Below are 25,833 nucleotides of genomic sequence, written 5' to 3' on the forward strand. Positions count from 1 at the left end.
GCTCTGCTGCCACTGGATCAAATCATAATTCACAAGATTATTATTACAATTTTTTTGTTCTTTCGTAGACAGATTTAAGAAGCTTGGCAATTTTTTCCCCTTCACTTATATTAAAGATGGAGACGAAACTTATTACAATGACATAGATAGGGGGAAGTCAGCTCACTCTTTTTCTTCCAATCTTCGACAATTTGCCACTGAAATTGCGCATGGGTTTGGCCCTTTGTTGTGTATTTTTCCCAGTACATTAATTAGGTTGTTTTTTAGTTTTTTTTTTGCATTTTTCTACAAAACAAACCAATTAAGTTGGAGATGCCGGGGATTGCACCTGGGGCCTCATACATGCAAAGCATGCGCTCTACCACTGAGCTACATCCCCTACTCTTGGTTTTTGTGGAGGGTCGGAAACCACTCTATGTATTTTTCCTCTCCAAGCAGCAGACACATGGCTCAGTATTTGCACTCAGCCCACCTCAACGCAGCAGGGGGTCACTATTGTAGTCTGTGGGGAGGATGGGAAACATGGCGGTTCCCTGACTTTTGGCTGAAACCTGCTGGAGATCAGATCCAGGTACACACTGGATCAAATCATAATTCACAAGATTATTATTACTATTTTTTTTGTTCTTTCGTAGACAGATTTAAGAAGCTTGGCAATTTTTCCCCCTTCACTTATATTAAAGATGGAGACGAAACTTATTACAATGACATAGATAGGGGGAAGTCAGCTCACTCTTTTTCTTCCAATCTTTGACAATTTGCCACTGAAATTGCGCATGGGTTTGGCTCTTTGTTGTGTATGGAGACGAAACTCTTTGTTGTGTATTTTTCCCAGTACATTAACACGGCTGTTCCCTGACTTCTGGCTGAAACCTTCTGGAGATCAGATCCAGGTACACATACTGGCCATAGAGGTCTCTGTCCTGTAAGTCCTGACCCGACAGAGAGTAAAACACCCATAAACCCCCTTCCAAAATGCAGAAACACCAAATCTGTCCAAACTCCACAGTCTTTAGAGTCTCTTGTACTTGGGGAAAAGTGGCACTCTGTACAAAGGACCATAGTCTGTAGTAAGGAGGATGGCACTCAATTCTCACTCCCAGAGCCCGTTGCACCGAAGCTTCAGTGACAATTGGCTTTTTTCTGCATTAAAACTGTAACTCTTATTTTTTTTAACTTCATTTTATGACTAAAACTATGCTGGAGATACCGGGGATTGAACCCAGGGCCTCACACATGCGAAGCGTGCGCTCTCCCACTGAGCTACATCCCCACGACAGGACAGCTGGTGGACTGATGACATCACACACAGGTTGTTTATTCATTCTTGCCTCAGTGGTAAGCATGCGCTCTGCCACTGAGCTACATCCCCTACTCTTGGTTTTTGTGGAGGGTCGGAAACCACTCTATGTATTTTTCCTCTCCAAGCAGCAGACACATGGCTCAGTATTTGCACTCAGCCCACCTCAACGCAGCAGGGGGTCGCTATTGTAGTCTGTGGGGAGGATGGGAAACATGGCGGTTCCCTGACTTTTGGCTGAAACCTGCTGGAGATCAGATCCAGGTACACACTGGATCAAATCATAATTCACAAGATTATTATTACTATTTTTTTGTTCTTTCGTAGACAGATTTAAGAAGCTTGGCAATTTTTCCCCCTTCACTTATATTAAAGATGGAGACGAAACTTATTACAATGACATAGATAGGGGGAAGTCAGCTCACTCTTTTTCTTCCAATCTTTGACAATTTGCCACTGAAATTGCGCATGGGTTTGGCTCTTTGTTGTGTATGGAGACGAAACTCTTTGTTGTGTATTTTTCCCAGTACATTAACACGGCTGTTCCCTGACTTCTGGCTGAAACCTTCTGGAGATCAGATCCAGGTACACATACTGGCCATAGAGGTCTCTGTCCTGTAAGTCCTGACCCGACAGAGAGTAAAACACCCATAAACCCCCTTCCAAAATGCAGAAACACCAAATCTGTCCAAACTCCACAGTCTTTAGAGTCTCTTGTACTTGGGGAAAAGTGGCACTCTGTACAAAGGACCATAGTCTGTAGTAAGGAGGATGGCACTCAATTCTCACTCCCGGAGCCCGTTGCACCGAAGCTTCAGTGACAATTGGCTTTTTTCTGCATTAAAACTGTAACTCTTATTTTTTTTTACTTCATTTTATGACTAAAACTACGCTGGAGATACCGGGGATTGAACCCGGGGCCTCACACATGCGAAGCGTGCGCTCTACCACTGAGCTACATCCCCACGACAGGACAGCTGGTGGACTGATGACATCACACACAGGTTGTTTATTCATTCTTGCCTCATTTCGGTTATCTAAATAAGGCAAGAAGTCGAAATGTATAGCTATAGCAGAGAAGAACAAAAATATTGCTCTTCTGCCTAAAAATCACTTTTTATTTATTCGTTCTTTAGGAGAGCTTCCAGTGCAGGCCTGGCTTTCCTGAATTCCCTTCCTGCTTTTGCTCGCTCTGCTGCCACTGGATCAAATCATAATTCACAAGATTATTATTACTATTTTTTTGTTCTTTCGAAGACAGATTTAAGAAGCTTGGCAATTTTTTCCCCTTCACTTATATTAAAGATGGAGACAAAACTTATTACAATGACATAGATAGGGGGAAGTCAGCTCACTCTTTTTCTTCCAATCTTCGACAATTTGCCACTGAAATTGCGCATGGGTTTGGCCCTTTGTTGTGTATTTTTCCCAGTACATTAATTAGGTTGTTTTTTAGTTTTTTTTTTGCATTTTTCTACAAAATAAACCAATTAAGTTGGAGATGCCGGGAATTGAACCCGGGGCCTCATACATGCAAAGCATGCGCTCTACCACTGAGCTACATCCCCTACTCTTGGTTTTTGTGGAGGGTCGGAAACCACTCTATGTATTTTTCCTCTCCAAGCAGCAGACACATGGCTCAGTATTTGCACTCAGCCCACCTCAACGCAGCAGGGGGTCGCTATTGTAGTCTGTGGGGAGGATGGGAAACATGGCGGTTCCCTGACTTTTGGCTGAAACCTGCTGGAGATCAGATCCAGGTACACACTGGATCAAATCATAATTCACAAGATTATTATTACTATTTTTTTGTTCTTTCCTAGACAGATTTAAGAAGCTTGGCAATTTTTCCCCCTTCACTTATATTAAAGATGGAGACGAAACTTATTACAATGACATAGATAGGGGGAAGTCAGCTCACTCTTTTTCTTCCAATCTTTGACAATTTGCCACTGAAATTGCGCATGGGTTTGGCTCTTTGTTGTGTATGGAGACGAAACTCTTTGTTGTGTATTTTTCCCAGTACATTAACACGGCTGTTCCCTGACTTCTGGCTGAAACCTTCTGGAGATCAGATCCAGGTACACATACTGGCCATAGAGGTCTCTGTCCTGTAAGTCCTGACCCGACAGAGAGTAAAACACCCATAAACCCCCTTCCAAAATGCAGAAACACCAAATCTGTCCAAACTCCACAGTCTTTAGAGTCTCTTGTACTTGGGGAAAAGTGGCACTCTGTACAAAGGACCATAGTCTGTAGTAAGGAGGATGGCACTCAATTCTCACTCCCGGAGCCCGTTGCACCGAAGCTTCAGTGACAATTGGCTTTTTTCTGCATTAAAACTGTAACTCTTATTTTTTTTGGACTTCATTTTATGACTAAAACTACGCTGGAGATACCGGGGATTGAACCCGGGGCCTCACACATGCGAAGCGTGCGCTCTACCACTGAGCTACATCCCCACGACAGGACAGCTGGTGGACTGATGACATCACACACAGGTTGTTTATTCATTCTTGCCTCATTTCGGTTGTCTAAATAAGGCAAGAAGTCGAAATGTATAGCTATAGCAGAGAAGAACAAAAATATTGCTCTTCTGCCTAAAAATCACTTTTTATTTATTCGTTCTTTAGGAGAGCTTCCAGTGCAGGCCTGGCTTTCCTGAATTCCCTTCCTGCTTTTGCTCGCTCTGCTGCCACTGGATCAAATCATAATTCACAAGATTATTATTACTATTTTTTTTGTTCTTTCGTAGACAGATTTAAGAAGCTTGGCAATTTTTTCCCCTTCACTTATATTAAAGATGGAGACGAAACTTATTACAATGACATAGATAGGGGGAAGTCAGCTCACTCTTTTTCTTCCAATCTTCGACAATTTGCCACTGAAATTGCGCATGGGTTTGGCCCTTTGTTGTGTATTTTTCCCAGTACATTAATTAGGTTGTTTTTTAGTTTTTTTTTTGCATTTTTCTACAAAACAAACCAATTAAGTTGGAGATGCCGGGGATTGAACCCGGGGCCTCATACATGCAAAGCATGCGCTCTACCACTGAGCTACATCCCCTACGCTTGGTTTTTGTGGAGGGTCGGAAACCACTCTATGTATTTTTCCTCGCCAAGCAGCAGACACATGGCTCAGTATTTGCACTCAGCCCACCTCAGCGCAGCAGTGGGTCACTATTGTAGTCTGTGGGGAGGATGGGAAACATGGCGGTTCCCTGACTTTTGGCTGAAACCTGCTGGAGATCAGATCCAGGTACACACTGGATAAAATCATAATTCACAAGATTATTATTACTATTTTTTTTGTTCTTTCGTAGACAGATTTAAGAAGCTTGGCAATTTTTCCCCCTTCACTTATATTAAAGATGGAGACGAAACTTATTACAATGACATAGATAGGGGGAAGTCAGCTCACTCTTTTTCTTCCAATCTTTGACAATTTGCCACTGAAATTGCGCATGGGTTTGGCTCTTTGTTGTGTATGGAGACGAAACTCTTTGTTGTGTATTTTTCCCAGTACATTAACACGGCTGTTCCCTGACTTCTGGCTGAAACCTTCTGGAGATCAGATCCAGGTACACATACTGGCCATAGAGGTCTCTGTCCTGTAAGTCCTGACCCGACAGAGAGTAAAACACCCATAAACCCCCTTCCAAAATGCAGAAACACCAAATCTGTCCAAACTCCACAGTCTTTAGAGTCTCTTGTACTTGGGGAAAAGTGGCACTCTGTACAAAGGACCATAGTCTGTAGTAAGGAGGATGGCACTCAATTCTCACTCCCGGAGCCCGTTGCACTGAAGCTTCAGTGACAATTGGCTTTTTTCTGCATTAAAACTGTAACTCTTATTTTTTTTACTTCATTTTATGACTAAAACTACGCTGGAGATACCGGGGATTGAACCCGGGGCCTCACACATGCGAAGCGTGCGCTCTACCACTGAGCTACATCCCCACAACAGGACAGCTGGTGGACTGATGACATCACACACAGGTTGTTTATTCATTCTTGCCTCATTTCGGTTATCTAAATAAGGCAAGAAGTCGAAATGTATAGCTATAGCAGAGAAGAACAAAAATATTGCTCTTCTGCCTAAAAATCACTTTTTATTTATTCGTTCTTTAGGAGAGCTTCCAGTGCAGGCCTGGCTTTCCTGAATTCCCTTCCTGCTTTTGCTCGCTCTGCTTCCACTGGATCAAATCATAATTCACAAGATTATTATTACTATTTTTTTGTTCTTTCGTAGACAGATTTAAGAAGCTTGGCAATTTTTTCCCCTTCACTTATATTAAAGATGGAGACGAAACTTATTACAATGACATAGATAGGGGGAAGTCAGCTCACTCTTTTTCTTCCAATCTTCGACAATTTGCCACTGAAATTGCGCATGGGTTTGGCCCTTTGTTGTGTATTTTTCCCAGTACATTAATTAGGTTGTTTTTTAGTTTTTTTTTTGCATTTTTCTACAAAACAAACCAAGTAAGTTGGAGATGCCGGGGATTGAACCCGGGGCCTCATACATGCAAAGCATGCGCTCTACCACTGAGCTACATCCCCTACTCTTGGTTTTTGTGGAGGGTCGGAAACCACTCTATGTATTTTTCCTCTCCAAGCAGCAGACACATGGCTCAGTATTTGCACTCAGCCCACCTCAGCGCAGCAGGGGGTCGCTATTGTAGTCTGTGGGGAGGATGGGAAACATGGCGGTTCCCTGACTTTTGGCTGAAACCTGCTGGAGATCAGATCCAGGTACACACTGGATCAAATCATAATTCACAAGATTGTTATTACTATTTTTTTGTTCTTTCGTAGACAGATTTAAGAAGCTTGGCAATTTTTCCCCCTTCACTTATATTAAAGATGGAGACGAAACTTATTACAATGACATAGATAGGGGGAAGTCAGCTCACTCTTTTTCTTCCAATCTTTGACAATTTGCCACTGAAATTGCGCATGGGTTTGGCTCTTTGTTGTGTATGGAGACGAAACTCTTTGTTGTGTATTTTTCCCAGTACATTAACACGGCTGTTCCCTGACTTCTGGCTGAAACCTTCTGGAGATCAGATCCAGGTACACATACTGGCCATAGAGGTCTCTGTCCTGTAAGTCCTGACCCGACAGAGAGTAAAACACCCATAAACCCCCTTCCAAAATGCAGAAACACCAAATCTGTCCAAACTCCACAGTCTTTAGAGTCTCTTGTACTTGGGGAAAAGTGGCACTCTGTACAAAGGACCATAGTCTGTAGTAAGGAGGATGGCACTCAATTCTCACTCCCGGAGCCCGTTGCACCGAAGCTTCAGTGACAATTGGCTTTTTTCTGCATTAAAACTGTAACTCTTATTTTTTTTGGACTTCATTTTATGACTAAAACTACGCTGGAGATACCGGGGATTGAACCCGGGGCCTCACACATGCGAAGCGTGCGCTCTACCACTGAGCTACATCCCCACGACAGGACAGCTGGTGGACTGATGACATCACACACAGGTTGTTTATTCATTCTTGCCTCATTTCGGTTGTCTAAATAAGGCAAGAAGTCGAAATGTATAGCTATAGCAGAGAAGAACAAAAATATTGCTCTTCTGCCTAAAAATCACTTTTTATTTATTCGTTCTTTAGGAGAGCTTCCAGTGCAGGCCTGGCTTTCCTGAATTCCCTTCCTGCTTTTGCTCGCTCTGCTGCCACTGGATCAAATCATAATTCACAAGATTATTATTACTATTTTTTTTGTTCTTTCGTAGACAGATTTAAGAAGCTTGGCAATTTTTTCCCCTTCACTTATATTAAAGATGGAGACGAAACTTATTACAATGACATAGATAGGGGGAAGTCAGCTCACTCTTTTTCTTCCAATCTTCGACAATTTGCCACTGAAATTGCGCATGGGTTTGGCCCTTTGTTGTGTATTTTTCCCAGTACATTAATTAGGTTGTTTTTTAGTTTTTTTTTTGCATTTTTCTACAAAACAAACCAATTAAGTTGGAGATGCCGGGGATTGAACCCGGGGCCTCATACATGCAAAGCATGCGCTCTACCACTGAGCTACATCCCCTACGCTTGGTTTTTGTGGAGGGTCGGAAACCACTCTATGTATTTTTCCTCTCCAAGCAGCAGACACATGGCTCAGTATTTGCACTCAGCCCACCTCAGCGCAGCAGGGGGTCGCTATTGTAGTCTGTGGGGAGGATGGGAAACATGGCGGTTCCCTGACTTTTGGCTGAAACCTGCTGGAGATCAGATCCAGGTACACACTGGATCAAATCATAATTCACAAGATTATTATTACTATTTTTTTGTTCTTTCGTAGACAGATTTAAGAAGCTTGGCAATTTTTCCCCCTTCACTTATATTAAAGATGGAGACGAAACTTATTACAATGACATAGATAGGGGGAAGTCAGCTCACTCTTTTTCTTCCAATCTTTGACAATTTGCCACTGAAATTGCGCATGGGTTTGGCTCTTTGTTGTGTATGGAGACGAAACTCTTTGTTGTGTATTTTTCCCAGTACATTAACACGGCTGTTCCCTGACTTCTGGCTGAAACCTTCTGGAGATCAGATCCAGGTACACATACTGGCCATAGAGGTCTCTGTCCTGTAAGTCCTGACCCGACAGAGAGTAAAACACCCATAAACCCCCTTCCAAAATGCAGAAACACCAAATCTGTCCAAACTCCACAGTCTTTAGAGTCTCTTGTACTTGGGGAAAAGTGGCACTCTGTACAAAGGACCATAGTCTGTAGTAAGGAGGATGGCACTCAATTCTCACTCCCGGAGCCCGTTGCACCGAAGCTTCAGTGACAATTGGCTTTTTTCTGCATTAAAACTGTAACTCTTATTTTTTTTGGACTTCATTTTATGACTAAAACTACGCTGGAGATACCGGGGATTGAACCCGGGGCCTCACACATGCGAAGCGTGCGCTCTACCACTGAGCTACATCCCCACGACAGGACAGCTGGTGGACTGATGACATCACACACAGGTTGTTTATTCATTCTTGCCTCATTTCGGTTATCTAAATAAGGCAAGAAGTCGAAATGTATAGCTATAGCAGAGAAGAACAAAAATATTGCTCTTCTGCCTAAAAATCACTTTTTATTTATTCGTTCTTTAGGAGAGCTTCCAGTGCAGGCCTGGCTTTCCTGAATTCCCTTCCTGCTTTTGCTCGCTCTGCTGCCACTGGATCAAATCATAATTCACAAGATTATTATTACAATTTTTTTGTTCTTTCGTAGACAGATTTAAGAAGCTTGGCAATTTTTTCCCCTTCACTTATATTAAAGATGGAGACGAAACTTATTACAATGACATAGATAGGGGGAAGTCAGCTCACTCTTTTTCTTCCAATCTTCGACAATTTGCCACTGAAATTGCGCATGGGTTTGGCCCTTTGTTGTGTATTTTTCCCAGTACATTAATTAGGTTGTTTTTTAGTTTTTTTTTTGCATTTTTCTACAAAACAAACCAATTAAGTTGGAGATGCCGGGGATTGCACCTGGGGCCTCATACATGCAAAGCATGCGCTCTACCACTGAGCTACATCCCCTACTCTTGGTTTTTGTGGAGGGTCGGAAACCACTCTATGTATTTTTCCTCTCCAAGCAGCAGACACATGGCTCAGTATTTGCACTCAGCCCACCTCAACGCAGCAGGGGGTCACTATTGTAGTCTGTGGGGAGGATGGGAAACATGGCGGTTCCCTGACTTTTGGCTGAAACCTGCTGGAGATCAGATCCAGGTACACACTGGATCAAATCATAATTCACAAGATTATTATTACTATTTTTTTTGTTCTTTCGTAGACAGATTTAAGAAGCTTGGCAATTTTTCCCCCTTCACTTATATTAAAGATGGAGACGAAACTTATTACAATGACATAGATAGGGGGAAGTCAGCTCACTCTTTTTCTTCCAATCTTTGACAATTTGCCACTGAAATTGCGCATGGGTTTGGCTCTTTGTTGTGTATGGAGACGAAACTCTTTGTTGTGTATTTTTCCCAGTACATTAACACGGCTGTTCCCTGACTTCTGGCTGAAACCTTCTGGAGATCAGATCCAGGTACACATACTGGCCATAGAGGTCTCTGTCCTGTAAGTCCTGACCCGACAGAGAGTAAAACACCCATAAACCCCCTTCCAAAATGCAGAAACACCAAATCTGTCCAAACTCCACAGTCTTTAGAGTCTCTTGTACTTGGGGAAAAGTGGCACTCTGTACAAAGGACCATAGTCTGTAGTAAGGAGGATGGCACTCAATTCTCACTCCCAGAGCCCGTTGCACCGAAGCTTCAGTGACAATTGGCTTTTTTCTGCATTAAAACTGTAACTCTTATTTTTTTTAACTTCATTTTATGACTAAAACTATGCTGGAGATACCGGGGATTGAACCCAGGGCCTCACACATGCGAAGCGTGCGCTCTCCCACTGAGCTACATCCCCACGACAGGACAGCTGGTGGACTGATGACATCACACACAGGTTGTTTATTCATTCTTGCCTCAGTGGTAAGCATGCGCTCTGCCACTGAGCTACATCCCCTACTCTTGGTTTTTGTGGAGGGTCGGAAACCACTCTATGTATTTTTCCTCTCCAAGCAGCAGACACATGGCTCAGTATTTGCACTCAGCCCACCTCAACGCAGCAGGGGGTCGCTATTGTAGTCTGTGGGGAGGATGGGAAACATGGCGGTTCCCTGACTTTTGGCTGAAACCTGCTGGAGATCAGATCCAGGTACACACTGGATCAAATCATAATTCACAAGATTATTATTACTATTTTTTTGTTCTTTCGTAGACAGATTTAAGAAGCTTGGCAATTTTTCCCCCTTCACTTATATTAAAGATGGAGACGAAACTTATTACAATGACATAGATAGGGGGAAGTCAGCTCACTCTTTTTCTTCCAATCTTTGACAATTTGCCACTGAAATTGCGCATGGGTTTGGCTCTTTGTTGTGTATGGAGACGAAACTCTTTGTTGTGTATTTTTCCCAGTACATTAACACGGCTGTTCCCTGACTTCTGGCTGAAACCTTCTGGAGATCAGATCCAGGTACACATACTGGCCATAGAGGTCTCTGTCCTGTAAGTCCTGACCCGACAGAGAGTAAAACACCCATAAACCCCCTTCCAAAATGCAGAAACACCAAATCTGTCCAAACTCCACAGTCTTTAGAGTCTCTTGTACTTGGGGAAAAGTGGCACTCTGTACAAAGGACCATAGTCTGTAGTAAGGAGGATGGCACTCAATTCTCACTCCCGGAGCCCGTTGCACCGAAGCTTCAGTGACAATTGGCTTTTTTCTGCATTAAAACTGTAACTCTTATTTTTTTTTACTTCATTTTATGACTAAAACTACGCTGGAGATACCGGGGATTGAACCCGGGGCCTCACACATGCGAAGCGTGCGCTCTACCACTGAGCTACATCCCCACGACAGGACAGCTGGTGGACTGATGACATCACACACAGGTTGTTTATTCATTCTTGCCTCATTTCGGTTATCTAAATAAGGCAAGAAGTCGAAATGTATAGCTATAGCAGAGAAGAACAAAAATATTGCTCTTCTGCCTAAAAATCACTTTTTATTTATTCGTTCTTTAGGAGAGCTTCCAGTGCAGGCCTGGCTTTCCTGAATTCCCTTCCTGCTTTTGCTCGCTCTGCTGCCACTGGATCAAATCATAATTCACAAGATTATTATTACTATTTTTTTGTTCTTTCGAAGACAGATTTAAGAAGCTTGGCAATTTTTTCCCCTTCACTTATATTAAAGATGGAGACGAAACTTATTACAATGACATAGATAGGGGGAAGTCAGCTCACTCTTTTTCTTCCAATCTTCGACAATTTGCCACTGAAATTGCGCATGGGTTTGGCCCTTTGTTGTGTATTTTTCCCAGTACATTAATTAGGTTGTTTTTTAGTTTTTTTTTTGCATTTTTCTACAAAATAAACCAATTAAGTTGGAGATGCCGGGGATTGAACCCGGGGCCTCATACATGCAAAGCATGCGCTCTACCACTGAGCTACATCCCCTACTCTTGGTTTTTGTGGAGGGTCGGAAACCACTCTATGTATTTTTCCTCTCCAAGCAGCAGACACATGGCTCAGTATTTGCACTCAGCCCACCTCAACGCAGCAGGGGGTCGCTATTGTAGTCTGTGGGGAGGATGGGAAACATGGCGGTTCCCTGACTTTTGGCTGAAACCTGCTGGAGATCAGATCCAGGTACACACTGGATCAAATCATAATTCACAAGATTATTATTACTATTTTTTTGTTCTTTCCTAGACAGATTTAAGAAGCTTGGCAATTTTTCCCCCTTCACTTATATTAAAGATGGAGACGAAACTTATTACAATGACATAGATAGGGGGAAGTCAGCTCACTCTTTTTCTTCCAATCTTTGACAATTTGCCACTGAAATTGCGCATGGGTTTGGCTCTTTGTTGTGTATGGAGACGAAACTCTTTGTTGTGTATTTTTCCCAGTACATTAACACGGCTGTTCCCTGACTTCTGGCTGAAACCTTCTGGAGATCAGATCCAGGTACACATACTGGCCATAGAGGTCTCTGTCCTGTAAGTCCTGACCCGACAGAGAGTAAAACACCCATAAACCCCCTTCCAAAATGCAGAAACACCAAATCTGTCCAAACTCCACAGTCTTTAGAGTCTCTTGTACTTGGGGAAAAGTGGCACTCTGTACAAAGGACCATAGTCTGTAGTATGCGCTCTACCACTGAGCTACATCCCCTACTCTTGGTTTTTGTGGAGGGTCGGAAACCACTCTATGTATTTTTCCTCTCCAAGCAGCAGACACATGGCTCAGTATTTGCACTCAGCCCACCTCAGCGCAGCAGGGGGTCGCTATTGTAGTCTGTGGGGAGGATGGGAAACATGGCGGTTCCCTGACTTTTGGCTGAAACCTGCTGGAGATCAGATCCAGGTACACACTGGATCAAATCATAATTCACAAGATTATTATTACTATTTTTTTGTTCTTTCGTAGACAGATTTAAGAAGCTTGGCAATTTTTCCCCCTTCACTTATATTAAAGATGGAGACGAAACTTATTACAATGACATAGATAGGGGGAAGTCAGCTCACTCTTTTTCTTCCAATCTTTGACAATTTGCCACTGAAATTGCGCATGGGTTTGGCTCTTTGTTGTGTATGGAGACGAAACTCTTTGTTGTGTATTTTTCCCAGTACATTAACACGGCTGTTCCCTGACTTCTGGCTGAAACCTTCTGGAGATCAGATCCAGGTACACATACTGGCCATAGAGGTCTCTGTCCTGTAAGTCCTGACCCGACAGAGAGTAAAACACCCATAAACCCCCTTCCAAAATGCAGAAACACCAAATCTGTCCAAACTCCACAGTCTTTAGAGTCTCTTGTACTTGGGGAAAAGTGGCACTCTGTACAAAGGACCATAGTCTGTAGTAAGGAGGATGGCACTCAATTCTCACTCCCGGAGCCCGTTGCACCGAAGCTTCAGTGACAATTGGCTTTTTTCTGCATTAAAACTGTAACTCTTATTTTTTTTGGACTTCATTTTATGACTAAAACTACGCTGGAGATACCGGGGATTGAACCCGGGGCCTCACACATGCAAAGCGTGCGCTCTACCACTGAGCTACATCCCCACGACAGGACAGCTGGTGGACTGATGACATCACACACAGGTTGTTTATTCATTCTTGCCTCATTTCTGTTATCTAAATAAGGCAAGAAGTCGAAATGTATAGCTATAGCAGAGAAGAACAAAAATATTGCTCTTCTGCCTAAAAATCACTTTTTATTTATTCGTTCTTTAGGAGAGCTTCCAGTGCAGGCCTGGCTTTCCTGAATTCCCTTCCTGCTTTTGCTCGCTCTGCTGCCACTGGATCAAATCATAATTCACAAGATTATTATTACTATTTTTTTGTTCTTTCGTAGACAGATTTAAGAAGCTTGGCAATTTTTTCCCCTTCACTTATATTAAAGATGGAGACGAAACTTATTACAATGACATAGATAGGGGGAAGTCAGCTCACTCTTTTTCTTCCAATCTTCGACAATTTGCCACTGAAATTGCGCATGGGTTTGGCCCTTTGTTGTGTATTTTTCCCAGTACATTAATTAGGTTGTTTTTTAGTTTTTTTTTTGCATTTTTCTACAAAACAAACCAAGTAAGTTGGAGATGCCGGGGATTGAACCCGGGGCCTCATACATGCAAAGCATGCGCTCTACCACTGAGCTACATCCCCTACTCTTGGTTTTTGTGGAGGGTCGGAAACCACTCTATGTATTTTTCCTCTCCAAGCAGCAGACACATGGCTCAGTATTTGCACTCAGCCCACCTCAGCGCAGCAGGGGGTCGCTATTGTAGTCTGTGGGGAGGATGGGAAACATGGCGGTTCCCTGACTTTTGGCTGAAACCTGCTGGAGATCAGATCCAGGTACACACTGGATCAAATCATAATTCACAAGATTATTATTACTATTTTTTTGTTCTTTCGTAGACAGATTTAAGAAGCTTGGCAATTTTTCCCCCTTCACTTATATTAAAGATGGAGACGAAACTTATTACAATGACATAGATAGGGGGAAGTCAGCTCACTCTTTTTCTTCCAATCTTTGACAATTTGCCACTGAAATTGCGCATGGGTTTGGCTCTTTGTTGTGTATGGAGACGAAACTCTTTGTTGTGTATTTTTCCCAGTACATTAACACGGCTGTTCCCTGACTTCTGGCTGAAACCTTCTGGAGATCAGATCCAGGTACACATACTGGCCATAGAGGTCTCTGTCCTGTAAGTCCTGACCCGACAGAGAGTAAAACACCCATAAACCCCCTTCCAAAATGCAGAAACACCAAATCTGTCCAAACTCCACAGTCTTTAGAGTCTCTTGTACTTGGGGAAAAGTGGCACTCTGTACAAAGGACCATAGTCTGTAGTAAGGAGGATGGCACTCAATTCTCACTCCCGGAGCCCGTTGCACCGAAGCTTCAGTGACAATTGGCTTTTTTCTGCATTAAAACTGTAACTCTTATTTTTTTTTACTTCATTTTATGACTAAAACTACGCTGGAGATACCGGGGATTGAACCCGGGGCCTCACACATGCGAAGCGTGCGCTCTACCACTGAGCTACATCCCCACGACAGGACAGCTGGTGGACTGATGACATCACACACAGGTTGTTTATTCATTCTTGCCTCATTTCGGTTATCTAAATAAGGCAAGAAGTCGAAATGTATAGCTATAGCAGAGAAGAACAAAAATATTGCTCTTCTGCCTAAAAATCACTTTTTATTTATTCGTTATTTAGGAGAGCTTCCAGTGCAGGCCTGGCTTTCCTGAATTCCCTTCCTGCTTTTGCTCGCTCTGCTGCCACTGGATCAAATCATAATTCACAAGATTATTATTACTATTTTTTTGTTCTTTCGAAGACAGATTTAAGAAGCTTTGCAATTTTTTCCCCTTCACTTATATTAAAGATGGAGACAAAACTTATTACAATGACATAGATAGGGGGAAGTCAGCTCACTCTTTTTCTTCCAATCTTCGACAATTTGCCACTGAAATTGCGCATGGGTTTGGCCCTTTGTTGTGTATTTTTCCCAGTACATTAATTAGGTTGTTTTTTAGTTTTTTTTTTGCATTTTTCTACAAAATAAACCAATTAAGTTGGAGATGCCGGGGATTGAACCCGGGGCCTCATACTTGCAAAGCATGCGCTCTACCACTGAGCTACATCCCCTACTCTTGGTTTTTGTGGAGGGTCGGAAACCACTCTATGTATTTTTCCTCTCCAAGCAGCAGACACATGGCTCAGTATTTGCACTCAGCCCACCTCAACGCAGCAGGGGGTCGCTATTGTAGTCTGTGGGGAGGATGGGAAACATGGCGGTTCCCTGACTTTTGGCTGAAACCTGCTGGAGATCAGATCCAGGTACACACTGGATCAAATCATAATTCACAAGATTATTATTACTATTTTTTTGTTCTTTCGTAGACAGATTTAAGAAGCTTGGCAATTTTTCCCCCTTCACTTATATTAAAGATGGAGACGAAACTTATTACAATGACATAGATAGGGGGAAGTCAGCTCACTCTTTTTCTTCCAATCTTTGACAATTTGCCACTGAAATTGCGCATGGGTTTGGCTCTTTGTTGTGTATGGAGACGAAACTCTTTGTTGTGTATTTTTCCCAGTACATTAACACGGCTGTTCCCTGACTTCTGGCTGAAACCTTCTGGAGATCAGATCCAGGTACACATACTGGCCATAGAGGTCTCTGTCCTGTAAGTCCTGACCCGACAGAGAGTAAAACACCCATAAACCCCCTTCCAAAATGCAGAAACACCAAATCTGTCCAAACTCCACAGTCTTTAGAGTCTCTTGTACTTGGGGAAAAGTGGCACTCTGTACAAAGGACCATAGTCTGTAGTAAGGAGGATGGCACTCAATTCTCACTCCCGGAGCCCGTTGCACCGAAGCTTCAGTGACAATTGGCTTTTTTCTGCATTAAAACTGTAACTCTTATTTTTTTTTACTTCATTTTATGACTAAAACTACGCTGGAGATACCGGGGATTGAACCCCGGGCATCACACATGCGAAGCGTGCGCTCTACCACTGAGCTACATCCCCACGACAGGACAGCTGGTGGACTGATGACATCACACACAGGTTGTTTATTCATTCTTGCCTCATTTCGGTTATCTAAATAAGGCAAGAAGTCGAAATGTATAGCTATAGCAGAGAAGAACAAAAATATTGCTCTTCTGCCTAAAAATCACTTTTTATTTATTCGTTCTTTAGGAGAGCTTCCAGTGCAGGCCTGGCTTTCCTGAATTCCCTTCCTGCTTTTGCTCGCTCTGCTGCCACTGGATCAAATCATAATTCACAAGATTATTATTACTATTTTTTTGTTCTTTCGAAGACAGATTTAAGAAGCTTGGCAATTTTTTCCCCTTCACTTATATTAAAGATGGAGACAAAACTTATTACAATGACATAGATAGGGGGAAGTCAGCTCACTCTTTTTCTTCCAATCTTCGACAATTTGCCACTGAAATTGCGCATGGGTTTGGCCCTTTGTTGTGTATTTTTCCCAGTACATTAATTAGGTTGGTTTTTAGTTTTTTTTTTGCATTTTTCTACAAAACAAACCAATTAAGTTGGAGATGCCGGGGATTGAACCCGGGGCCTCATACATGCAAAGCATGCGCTCTACCACTGAGCTACATCCCCTACTCTTGGTTTTTGTGGAGGGTCGGAAACCACTCTATGTATTTTTCCTCTCCAAGCAGCAGACACATGGCTCAGTATTTGCACTCAGCCCACCTCAACGCAGCATGGGGTCGCTATTGTAGTCTGTGGGGAGGATGGGAAACATGGCGGTTCCCTGACTTTTGGCTGAAACCTGCTGGAGATCAGATCCAGGTACACACTGGATCAAATCATAATTCACAAGATTATTATTACTATTTTTTTGTTCTTTCGTAGACAGATTTAAGAAGCTTGGCAATTTTTCCCCCTTCACTTATATTAAAGATGGAGACGAAACTTATTACAATGACATAGATAGGGGGAAGTCAGCTCACTCTTTTTCTTCCAATCTTTGACAATTTGCCACTGAAATTGCGCATGGGTTTGGCTCTTTGTTGTGTATGGAGACGAAACTCTTTGTTGTGTATTTTTCCCAGTACATTAACACGGCTGTTCCCTGACTTCTGGCTGAAACCTTCTGGAGATCAGATCCAGGTACACATACTGGCCATAGAGGTCTCTGTCCTGTAAGTCCTGACCCGACAGAGAGTAAAACACCCATAAACCCCCTTCCAAAATGCAGAAACACCAAATCTGTCCAAACTCCACAGTCTTTAGAGTCTCTTGTACTTGGGGAAAAGTGGCACTCTGTACAAAGGACCATAGTCTGTAGTAAGGAGGATGGCACTCAATTCTCACTCCCGGAGCCCGTTGCACCGAAGCTTCAGTGACAATTGGCTTTTTTCTGCATTAAAACTGTAACTCTTATTTTTTTTTACTTCATTTTATGACTAAAACTACGCTGGAGATACCGGGGATTGAACCCGGGGCCTCACACATGCGAAGCGTGCGCTCTACCACTGAGCTACATCCCCACGACAGGACAGCTGGTGGACTGATGACATCACACACAGGTTGTTTATTCATTCTTGCCTCATTTCGGTTATCTAAATAAGGCAAGAAGTCGAAATGTATAGCTATAGCAGAGAAGAACAAAAATATTGCTCTTCTGCCTAAAAATCACTTTTTATTTATTCGTTATTTAGGAGAGCTTCCAGTGCAGGCCTGGCTTTCCTGAATTCCCTTCCTGCTTTTGCTCGCTCTGCTGCCACTGGATCAAATCATAATTCACAAGATTATTATTACTATTTTTTTGTTCTTTCGAAGACAGATTTAAGAAGCTTGGCAATTTTTTCCCCTTCACTTATATTAAAGATGGAGACAAAACTTATTACAATGACATAGATAGGGGGAAGTCAGCTCACTCTTTTTCTTCCAATCTTCGACAATTTGCCACTGAAATTGCGCATGGGTTTGGCCCTTTGTTGTGTATTTTTCCCAGTACATTAATTAGGTTGTTTTTTAGTTTTTTTTTTGCATTTTTCTACAAAATAAACCAATTAAGTTGGAGATGCCGGGGATTGAACCCGGGGCCTCATACATGCAAAGCATGCGCTCTACCACTGAGCTACATCCCCTACTCTTGGTTTTTGTGGAGGGTCGGAAACCACTCTATGTATTTTTCCTCTCCAAGCAGCAGACACATGGCTCAGTATTTGCACTCAGCCCACCTCAACGCAGCAGGGGGTCGCTATTGTAGTCTGTGGGGAGGATGGGAAACATGGCGGTTCCCTGACTTTTGGCTGAAACCTGCTGGAGATCAGATCCAGGTACACACTGGATCAAATCATAATTCACAAGATTATTATTACTATTTTTTTGTTCTTTCGTAGACAGATTTAAGAAGCTTGGCAATTTTTCCCCCTTCACTTATATTAAAGATGGAGACGAAACTTATTACAATGACATAGATAGGGGGAAGTCAGCTCACTCTTTTTCTTCCAATCTTTGACAATTTGCCACTGAAATTGCGCATGGGTTTGGCTCTTTGTTGTGTATGGAGACGAAACTCTTTGTTGTGTATTTTTCCCAGTACATTAACACGGCTGTTCCCTGACTTCTGGCTGAAACCTTCTGGAGATCAGATCCAGGTACACATACTGGCCATAGAGGTCTCTGTCCTGTAAGTCCTGACCCGACAGAGAGTAAAACACCCATAAACCCCCTTCCAAAATGCAGAAACACCAAATCTGTCCAAACTCCACAGTCTTTAGAGTCTCTTGTACTTGGGGAAAAGTGGCACTCTGTACAAAGGACCATAGTCTGTAGTAAGAAGGATGGCACTCAATTCTCACTCCCGGAGCCCGTTGCACCGAAGCTTCAGTGACAATTGGCTTTTTTCTGCATTAAAACTGTAACTCTTATTTTTTTTTACTTCATTTTATGACTAAAACTACGCTGGAGATACCGGGGATTGAACCCGGGGCCTCACACATGCGAAGCGTGCGCTCTACCACTGAGCTACATCCCCACGACAGGACAGCTGGTGGACTGATGACATCACACACAGGTTGTTTATTCATTCTTGCCTCATTTCGGTTATCTAAATAAGGCAAGAAGTCGAAATGTATAGCTATAGCAGAGAAGAACAAAAATATTGCTCTTCTGCCTAAAAATCACTTTTTATTTATTCGTTATTTAGGAGAGCTTCCAGTGCAGGCCTGGCTTTCCTGAATTCCCTTCCTGCTTTTGCTCGCTCTGCTGCCACTGGATCAAATCATAATTCACAAGATTATTATTACTATTTTTTTGTTCTTTCGAAGACAGATTTAAGAAGCTTGGCAATTTTTTCCCCTTCACTTATATTAAAGATGGAGACAAAACTTATTACAATGACATAGATAGGGGGAAGTCAGCTCACTCTTTTTCTTCCAATCTTCGACAATTTGCCACTGAAATTGCGCATGGGTTTGGCCCTTTGTTGTGTATTTTTCCCAGTACATTAATTAGGTTGTTTTTTAGTTTTTTTTTTGCATTTTTCTACAAAATAAACCAATTAAGTTGGAGATGCCGGGGATTGAACCCGGGGCCTCATACATGCAAAGCATGCGCTCTACCACTGAGCTACATCCCCTACTCTTGGTTTTTGTGGAGGGTCGGAAACCACTCTATGTATTTTTCCTCTCCAAGCAGCAGACACATGGCTCAGTATTTGCACTCAGCCCACCTCAACGCAGCAGGGGGTCGCTATTGTAGTCTGTGGGGAGGATGGGAAACATGGCGGTTCCCTGACTTTTGGCTGAAACCTGCTGGAGATCAGATCCAGGTACACACTGGACCAAATCATAATTCACAAGATTATTATTACTATTTTTTTGTTCTTTCGTAGACAGATTTAAGAAGCTTGGCAATTTTTCCCCCTTCACTTATATTAAAGATGGAGACGAAACTTATTACAATGACATAGATAGGGGGAAGTCAGCTCACTCTTTTTCTTCCAATCTTTGACAATTTGCCACTGAAATTGCGCATGGGTTTGGCTCTTTGTTGTGTATGGAGACGAAACTCTTTGTTGTGTATTTTTCCCAGTACATTAACACGGCTGTTCCCTGACTTCTGGCTGAAACCTTCTGGAGATCAGATCCAGGTACACATACTGGCCATAGAGGTCTCTGTCCTGTAAGTCCTGACCCGACAGAGAGTAAAACACCCATAAACCCCCTTCCAAAATGCAGAAACACCAAATCTGTCCAAACTCCACAGTCTTTAGAGTCTCTTGTAATTGGGGAAAAGTGGCACTCTGTACAAAGGACCATAGTCTGTAGTAAGGAGGATGGCACTCAATTCTCACTCCCGGAGCCCGTTGCACCGAAGCTTCAGTGACAATTGGCTTTTTTCTGCATTAAAACTGTAACTCTTATTTTTTTTTACTTCATTTTATGACTAAAACTACGCTGGAGATACCGGGGATTGAACCCGGGGCCTCACACATGCGAAGCGTGCGCTCTACCACTGAGCTACATCCCCACGACAGGACAGCTGGTGGACTGATGACATCACACACAGGTTGTTTATTCATTCTTGCCTCATTTCGGTTATCTAAATAAGGCAAGAAGTCGAAATGTATAGCTATAGCAGAGAAGAACAAAAATATTGCTCTTCTGCCTAAAAATCACTTTTTATTTATTCGTTCTTTAGGAGAGCTTCCAGTGCAGGCCTGGCTTTCCTGAATTCCCTTCCTGCTTTTGCTCGCTCTGCTGCCACTGGATCAAATCATAATTCACAAGATTATTATTACTATTTTTTTGTTCTTTCGAAGACAGATTTAAGAAGCTTGGCAATTTTTTCCCCTTCACTTATATTAAAGATGGAGACAAAACTTATTACAATGACATAGATAGGGGGAAGTCAGCTCACTCTTTTTCTTCCAATCTTCGACAATTTGCCACTGAAATTGCGCATGGGTTTGGCCCTTTGTTGTGTATTTTTCCCAGTACATTAATTAGGTTGGTTTTTAGTTTTTTTTTTGCATTTTTCTACAAAACAAACCAATTAAGTTGGAGATGCCGGGGATTGAACCCGGGGCCTCATACATGCAAAGCATGCGCTCTACCACTGAGCTACATCCCCTACTCTTGGTTTTTGTGGAGGGTCGGAAACCACTCTATGTATTTTTCCTCTCCAAGCAGCAGACACATGGCTCAGTATTTGCACTCAGCCCACCTCAACGCAGCATGGGGTCGCTATTGTAGTCTGTGGGGAGGATGGGAAACATGGCGGTTCCCTGACTTTTGGCTGAAACCTGCTGGAGATCAGATCCAGGTACACACTGGATCAAATCATAATTCACAAGATTATTATTACTATTTTTTTGTTCTTTCGTAGACAGATTTAAGAAGCTTGGCAATTTTTCCCCCTTCACTTATATTAAAGATGGAGACGAAACTTATTACAATGACATAGATAGGGGGAAGTCAGCTCACTCTTTTTCTTCCAATCTTTGACAATTTGCCACTGAAATTGCGCATGGGTTTGGCTCTTTGTTGTGTATGGAGACGAAACTCTTTGTTGTGTATTTTTCCCAGTACATTAACACGGCTGTTCCCTGACTTCTGGCTGAAACCTTCTGGAGATCAGATCCAGGTACACATACTGGCCATAGAGGTCTCTGTCCTGTAAGTCCTGACCCGACAGAGAGTAAAACACCCATAAACCCCCTTCCAAAATGCAGAAACACCAAATCTGTCCAAACTCCACAGTCTTTAGAGTCTCTTGTACTTGGGGAAAAGTGGCACTCTGTACAAAGGACCATAGTCTGTAGTAAGGAGGATGGCACTCAATTCTCACTCCCGGAGCCCGTTGCACCGAAGCTTCAGTGACAATTGGCTTTTTTCTGCATTAAAACTGTAACTCTTATTTTTTTTGGACTTCATTTTATGACTAAATCTACGCTGGAGATACCGGGGATTGAACCCGGGGCCTCACACATGCGAAGCGCGCGCTCTACCACTGAGCTACATCCCCACGACAGGACAGCTGGTGGACTGATGACATCACACACAGGTTGTTTATTCATTCTTGCCTCATTTCGGTTATCTAAATAAGGCAAGAAGTCGAAATGTATAGCTATAGCAGAGAAGAACAAAAATATTGCTCTTCTGCCTAAAAATCACTTTTTATTTATTCGTTCTTTAGGAGAGCTTCCAGTGCAGGCCTGGCTTTCCTGAATTCCCTTCCTGCTTTTGCTCGCTCTGCTGCCACTGGATCAAATCATAATTCACAAGATTATTATTACAATTTTTTTGTTCTTTCGTAGACAGATTTAAGAAGCTTGGCAATTTTTTCCCCTTCACTTATATTTAAGATGGAGACGAAACTTATTACAATGACATAGATAGGGGGAAGTCAGCTCACTCTTTTTCTTCCAATCTTCGACAATTTGCCACTGAAATTGCGCATGGGTTTGGCCCTTTGTTGTGTATTTTTCCCAGTACATTAATTAGGTTGTTTTTTAGTTTTTTTTTTGCATTTTTCTACAAAACAAACCAAGTAAGTTGGAGATGCCGGGGATTGAACCCGGGGCCTCATACATGCAAAGCATGCGCTCTACCACTGAGCTACATCCCCTACTCTTGGTTTTTGTGGAGGGTCGGAAACCACTCTATGTATTTTTCCTCTCCAAGCAGCAGACACATGGCTCAGTATTTGCACTCAGCCCACCTCAGCGCAGCAGGGGGTCGCTATTGTAGTCTGTGGGGAGGATGGGAAACATGGCGGTTCCCTGACTTTTGGCTGAAACCTGCTGGAGATCAGATCCAGGTACACACTGGATCAAATCATAATTCACAAGATTATTATTACTATTTTTTTGTTCTTTCGTAGACAGATTTAAGAAGCTTGGCAATTTTTCCCCCTTCACTTATATTAAAGATGGAGACGAAACTTATTACAATGACATAGATAGGGGGAAGTCAGCTCACTCTTTTTCTTCCAATCTTTGACAATTTGCCACTGAAATTGCACATGGGTTTGGCTCTTTGTTGTGTATGGAGACGAAACTCTTTGTTGTGTATTTTTCCCAGTACATTAACACGGCTGTTCCCTGACTTCTGGCTGAAACCTTCTGGAGATCAGATCCAGGTACACATACTGGCCATAGAGGTCTCTGTCCTGTAAGTCCTGACCCGACAGAGAGTAAAACACCCATAAACCCCCTTCCAAAATGCAGAAACACCAAATCTGTCCAAACTCCACAGTCTTTAGAGTCTCTTGTACTTGGGGAAAAGTGGCACTCTGTACAAAGGACCATAGTCTGTAGTAAGGAGGATGGCACTCAATTCTCACTCCCGGAGCCCGTTGCACCGAAGCTTCAGTGACAATTGGCTTTTTTCTGCATTAAAACTGTAACTCTTATTTTTTTTTACTTCATTTTATGACTAAAACTACGCTGGAGATACCGGGGATTGAACCCGGGGCCTCACACATGCGAAGCGTGCGCTCTACCACTGAGCTACATCCCCACGACAGGACAGCTGGTGGACTGATGACATCACACACAGGTTGTTTATTCATTCTTGCCTCATTTCGGTTATCTAAATAAGGCAAGAAGTCGAAATGTATAGCTATAGCAGAGAAGAACAAAAATATTGCTCTTCTGCCTAAAAATCACTTTTTATTTATTCGTTATTTAGGAGAGCTTCCAGTGCAGGCCTGGCTTTCCTGAATTCCCTTCCTGCTTTTGCTCGCTCTGCTGCCACTGGATCAAATCATAATTCACAAGATTATTATTACTATTTTTTTGTTCTTTCGAAGACAGATTTAAGAAGCTTGGCAATTTTTTCCCCTTCACTTATATTAAAGATGGAGACAAAACTTATTACAATGACATAGATAGGGGGAAGTCAGCTCACTCTTTTTCTTCCAATCTTCGACAATTTGCCACTGAAATTGCGCATGGGTTTGGCCCTTTGTTGTGTATTTTTCCCAGTACATTAATTAGGTTGTTTTTTAGTTTTTTTTTTGCATTTTTCTACAAAATAAACCAATTAAGTTGGAGATGCCGGGGATTGAACCCGGGGCCTCATACATGCAAAGCATGCGCTCTACCACTGAGCTACATCCCCTACTCTTGGTTTTTGTGGAGGGTCGGAAACCACTCTATGTATTTTTCCTCTCCAAGCAGCAGACACATGGCTCAGTATTTGCACTCAGCCCACCTCAACGCAGCAGGGGGTCGCTATTGTAGTCTGTGGGGAGGATGGGAAACATGGCGGTTCCCTGACTTTTGGCTGAAACCTGCTGGAGATCAGATCCAGGTACACACTGGATCAAATCATAATTCACAAGATTATTATTACTATTTTTTTGTTCTTTCGTAGACAGATTTAAGAAGCTTGGCAATTTTTCCCCCTTCACTTATATTAAAGATGGAGACGAAACTTATTACAATGACATAGATAGGGGGAAGTCAGCTCACTCTTTTTCTTCCAATCTTTGACAATTTGCCACTGAAATTGCGCATGGGTTTGGCTCTTTGTTGTGTATGGAGACGAAACTCTTTGTTGTGTATTTTTCCCAGTACATTAACACGGCTGTTCCCTGACTTCTGGCTGAAACCTTCTGGAGATCAGATCCAGGTACACATACTGGCCATAGAGGTCTCTGTCCTGTAAGTCCTGACCCGACAGAGAGTAAAACACCCATAAACCCCCTTCCAAAATGCAGAAACACCAAATCTGTCCAAACTCCACAGTCTTTAGAGTCTCTTGTACTTGGGGAAAAGTGGCACTCTGTACAAAGGACCATAGTCTGTAGTAAGGAGGATGGCACTCAATTCTCACTCCAGGAGCCCGTTGCACCGAAGCTTCAGTGACAATTGGCTTTTTTCTGCATTAAAACTGTAACTCTTATTTTTTTTTACTTCATTTTATGACTAAAACTACGCTGGAGATACCGGGGATTGAACCCGGGGCCTCACACATGCAAAGCGTGCGCTCTACCACTGAGCTACATCCCCACGACAGGACAGCTGGTGGACTGATGACATCACACACAGGTTGTTTATTCATTCTTGCCTCATTTCGGTTATCTAAATAAGGCAAGAAGTCGAAATGTATAGCTATAGCAGAGAAGAACAAAAATATTGCTCTTATGCCTAAAAATCACTTTTTATTTATTCGTTCTTTAGGAGAGCTTCCAGTGCAGGCCTGGCTTTCCTGAATTCCATTCCTGCTTTTGCTCGCTCTGCTGCCACTGGATCAAATCATAATTCACAAGATTATTATTACTATTTTTTTGTTCTTTCGTAGACAGATTTAAGAAGCTTGGCAATTTTTTCCCCTTCACTTACCGTATTTGCTCGATTATAAGACGAGGTTTTTTTCAGAGCAAATGCTCTGAAAAATACCCCTCGTCTTATAATCGGGGTCGTCTTCTAATCAGACCTCAAATAGAGGTCTGATTAGGAGACTAAGATCCAGATCCCCCGCACCGCTGCAGGGGACCTGGATCCTCCTGTCGTCGCCCCCCCCACACACACACACTTACTGGTGCTTCCGGAGGTGAAGTTGGCAGCGGGGGTTTGTATGCGTCCGTCGCAAATACCTTCCCCGACTGTCAGAGATCATTGTTCCAGAGTTCCTGATCTCTGACAGCCGGGGAAGGTATTTGCGACGGACGCATACAAACCCCCGCTGCCAACTCCACCTCCTTCCGGCTGCCGCGGAATGAGACGTCAACCCGCTGCCCCGGCAATACACCAGGAAATTGGAAGCACCGGTAAGTAAGTGTGTGTGTGTGTGTGTGTGTGTGTGTGTGTGTGTGTGTGTGTGTGTGTGTGTGTGTGTGTGTGTGTGTGTGTGTGTGGCATTTCTGGAATGCCTTACACCCCTATATGCCACTCTGGCACTTAGGGGGTTAAA

At 42.8% G+C, this 25,833-nt stretch overlaps 32 non-coding genes across 32 annotated transcripts; all 32 read right to left on the reverse strand.

The window, feature by feature from the left end:
• Positions 1 to 307: 307 nt before the first annotated feature.
• TRNAA-UGC (transfer RNA alanine (anticodon UGC)) lies at positions 308 to 379 on the reverse strand. Its single transcript has one exon. It is a non-coding gene; the product is annotated as a tRNA-Ala (tRNA).
• An 822-nt stretch (positions 380 to 1,201) lies between these two features.
• On the reverse strand, positions 1,202 to 1,273 carry TRNAA-CGC (transfer RNA alanine (anticodon CGC)). The gene has a single exon. It is a non-coding gene; the product is annotated as a tRNA-Ala (tRNA).
• Positions 1,274 to 2,193: 920 nt separating this feature from the next.
• Positions 2,194 to 2,265, reverse strand: TRNAA-CGC (transfer RNA alanine (anticodon CGC)). Its single transcript has one exon. It is a non-coding gene; the product is annotated as a tRNA-Ala (tRNA).
• Positions 2,266 to 2,796: 531 nt separating this feature from the next.
• Positions 2,797 to 2,868, reverse strand: TRNAA-UGC (transfer RNA alanine (anticodon UGC)). The gene has a single exon. It is a non-coding gene; the product is annotated as a tRNA-Ala (tRNA).
• Positions 2,869 to 3,690: 822 nt separating this feature from the next.
• On the reverse strand, positions 3,691 to 3,762 carry TRNAA-CGC (transfer RNA alanine (anticodon CGC)). Its single transcript has one exon. It is a non-coding gene; the product is annotated as a tRNA-Ala (tRNA).
• A 532-nt stretch (positions 3,763 to 4,294) lies between these two features.
• TRNAA-UGC (transfer RNA alanine (anticodon UGC)) lies at positions 4,295 to 4,366 on the reverse strand. Its single transcript has one exon. It is a non-coding gene; the product is annotated as a tRNA-Ala (tRNA).
• An 821-nt stretch (positions 4,367 to 5,187) lies between these two features.
• Positions 5,188 to 5,259, reverse strand: TRNAA-CGC (transfer RNA alanine (anticodon CGC)). The gene has a single exon. It is a non-coding gene; the product is annotated as a tRNA-Ala (tRNA).
• Positions 5,260 to 5,790: 531 nt separating this feature from the next.
• Positions 5,791 to 5,862, reverse strand: TRNAA-UGC (transfer RNA alanine (anticodon UGC)). Its single transcript has one exon. It is a non-coding gene; the product is annotated as a tRNA-Ala (tRNA).
• An 822-nt stretch (positions 5,863 to 6,684) lies between these two features.
• Positions 6,685 to 6,756, reverse strand: TRNAA-CGC (transfer RNA alanine (anticodon CGC)). Its single transcript has one exon. It is a non-coding gene; the product is annotated as a tRNA-Ala (tRNA).
• A 532-nt stretch (positions 6,757 to 7,288) lies between these two features.
• TRNAA-UGC (transfer RNA alanine (anticodon UGC)) lies at positions 7,289 to 7,360 on the reverse strand. The gene has a single exon. It is a non-coding gene; the product is annotated as a tRNA-Ala (tRNA).
• An 822-nt stretch (positions 7,361 to 8,182) lies between these two features.
• On the reverse strand, positions 8,183 to 8,254 carry TRNAA-CGC (transfer RNA alanine (anticodon CGC)). Its single transcript has one exon. It is a non-coding gene; the product is annotated as a tRNA-Ala (tRNA).
• Positions 8,255 to 8,785: 531 nt separating this feature from the next.
• On the reverse strand, positions 8,786 to 8,857 carry TRNAA-UGC (transfer RNA alanine (anticodon UGC)). The gene has a single exon. It is a non-coding gene; the product is annotated as a tRNA-Ala (tRNA).
• Positions 8,858 to 9,679: 822 nt separating this feature from the next.
• TRNAA-CGC (transfer RNA alanine (anticodon CGC)) lies at positions 9,680 to 9,751 on the reverse strand. Its single transcript has one exon. It is a non-coding gene; the product is annotated as a tRNA-Ala (tRNA).
• A 920-nt stretch (positions 9,752 to 10,671) lies between these two features.
• Positions 10,672 to 10,743, reverse strand: TRNAA-CGC (transfer RNA alanine (anticodon CGC)). The gene has a single exon. It is a non-coding gene; the product is annotated as a tRNA-Ala (tRNA).
• A 531-nt stretch (positions 10,744 to 11,274) lies between these two features.
• TRNAA-UGC (transfer RNA alanine (anticodon UGC)) lies at positions 11,275 to 11,346 on the reverse strand. Its single transcript has one exon. It is a non-coding gene; the product is annotated as a tRNA-Ala (tRNA).
• A 1,542-nt stretch (positions 11,347 to 12,888) lies between these two features.
• TRNAA-UGC (transfer RNA alanine (anticodon UGC)) lies at positions 12,889 to 12,960 on the reverse strand. Its single transcript has one exon. It is a non-coding gene; the product is annotated as a tRNA-Ala (tRNA).
• Positions 12,961 to 13,491: 531 nt separating this feature from the next.
• TRNAA-UGC (transfer RNA alanine (anticodon UGC)) lies at positions 13,492 to 13,563 on the reverse strand. Its single transcript has one exon. It is a non-coding gene; the product is annotated as a tRNA-Ala (tRNA).
• An 821-nt stretch (positions 13,564 to 14,384) lies between these two features.
• On the reverse strand, positions 14,385 to 14,456 carry TRNAA-CGC (transfer RNA alanine (anticodon CGC)). Its single transcript has one exon. It is a non-coding gene; the product is annotated as a tRNA-Ala (tRNA).
• A 531-nt stretch (positions 14,457 to 14,987) lies between these two features.
• TRNAA-UGC (transfer RNA alanine (anticodon UGC)) lies at positions 14,988 to 15,059 on the reverse strand. Its single transcript has one exon. It is a non-coding gene; the product is annotated as a tRNA-Ala (tRNA).
• An 821-nt stretch (positions 15,060 to 15,880) lies between these two features.
• TRNAA-CGC (transfer RNA alanine (anticodon CGC)) lies at positions 15,881 to 15,952 on the reverse strand. The gene has a single exon. It is a non-coding gene; the product is annotated as a tRNA-Ala (tRNA).
• Positions 15,953 to 16,483: 531 nt separating this feature from the next.
• Positions 16,484 to 16,555, reverse strand: TRNAA-UGC (transfer RNA alanine (anticodon UGC)). Its single transcript has one exon. It is a non-coding gene; the product is annotated as a tRNA-Ala (tRNA).
• Positions 16,556 to 17,376: 821 nt separating this feature from the next.
• Positions 17,377 to 17,448, reverse strand: TRNAA-CGC (transfer RNA alanine (anticodon CGC)). The gene has a single exon. It is a non-coding gene; the product is annotated as a tRNA-Ala (tRNA).
• Positions 17,449 to 17,979: 531 nt separating this feature from the next.
• Positions 17,980 to 18,051, reverse strand: TRNAA-UGC (transfer RNA alanine (anticodon UGC)). The gene has a single exon. It is a non-coding gene; the product is annotated as a tRNA-Ala (tRNA).
• An 821-nt stretch (positions 18,052 to 18,872) lies between these two features.
• TRNAA-CGC (transfer RNA alanine (anticodon CGC)) lies at positions 18,873 to 18,944 on the reverse strand. Its single transcript has one exon. It is a non-coding gene; the product is annotated as a tRNA-Ala (tRNA).
• Positions 18,945 to 19,475: 531 nt separating this feature from the next.
• On the reverse strand, positions 19,476 to 19,547 carry TRNAA-UGC (transfer RNA alanine (anticodon UGC)). Its single transcript has one exon. It is a non-coding gene; the product is annotated as a tRNA-Ala (tRNA).
• An 821-nt stretch (positions 19,548 to 20,368) lies between these two features.
• Positions 20,369 to 20,440, reverse strand: TRNAA-CGC (transfer RNA alanine (anticodon CGC)). The gene has a single exon. It is a non-coding gene; the product is annotated as a tRNA-Ala (tRNA).
• A 531-nt stretch (positions 20,441 to 20,971) lies between these two features.
• Positions 20,972 to 21,043, reverse strand: TRNAA-UGC (transfer RNA alanine (anticodon UGC)). Its single transcript has one exon. It is a non-coding gene; the product is annotated as a tRNA-Ala (tRNA).
• An 822-nt stretch (positions 21,044 to 21,865) lies between these two features.
• Positions 21,866 to 21,937, reverse strand: TRNAA-CGC (transfer RNA alanine (anticodon CGC)). Its single transcript has one exon. It is a non-coding gene; the product is annotated as a tRNA-Ala (tRNA).
• Positions 21,938 to 22,468: 531 nt separating this feature from the next.
• On the reverse strand, positions 22,469 to 22,540 carry TRNAA-UGC (transfer RNA alanine (anticodon UGC)). Its single transcript has one exon. It is a non-coding gene; the product is annotated as a tRNA-Ala (tRNA).
• Positions 22,541 to 23,361: 821 nt separating this feature from the next.
• Positions 23,362 to 23,433, reverse strand: TRNAA-CGC (transfer RNA alanine (anticodon CGC)). The gene has a single exon. It is a non-coding gene; the product is annotated as a tRNA-Ala (tRNA).
• Positions 23,434 to 23,964: 531 nt separating this feature from the next.
• TRNAA-UGC (transfer RNA alanine (anticodon UGC)) lies at positions 23,965 to 24,036 on the reverse strand. Its single transcript has one exon. It is a non-coding gene; the product is annotated as a tRNA-Ala (tRNA).
• Positions 24,037 to 24,857: 821 nt separating this feature from the next.
• Positions 24,858 to 24,929, reverse strand: TRNAA-UGC (transfer RNA alanine (anticodon UGC)). The gene has a single exon. It is a non-coding gene; the product is annotated as a tRNA-Ala (tRNA).
• Between the last annotated feature and the right edge of the window lie 904 nt (positions 24,930 to 25,833).

The sequence above is a fragment of the Spea bombifrons genome, chromosome 3 (assembly GCF_027358695.1).
Source record: "Spea bombifrons isolate aSpeBom1 chromosome 3, aSpeBom1.2.pri, whole genome shotgun sequence".
Taxonomy (NCBI): domain Eukaryota; kingdom Metazoa; phylum Chordata; class Amphibia; order Anura; family Pelobatidae; genus Spea; species Spea bombifrons.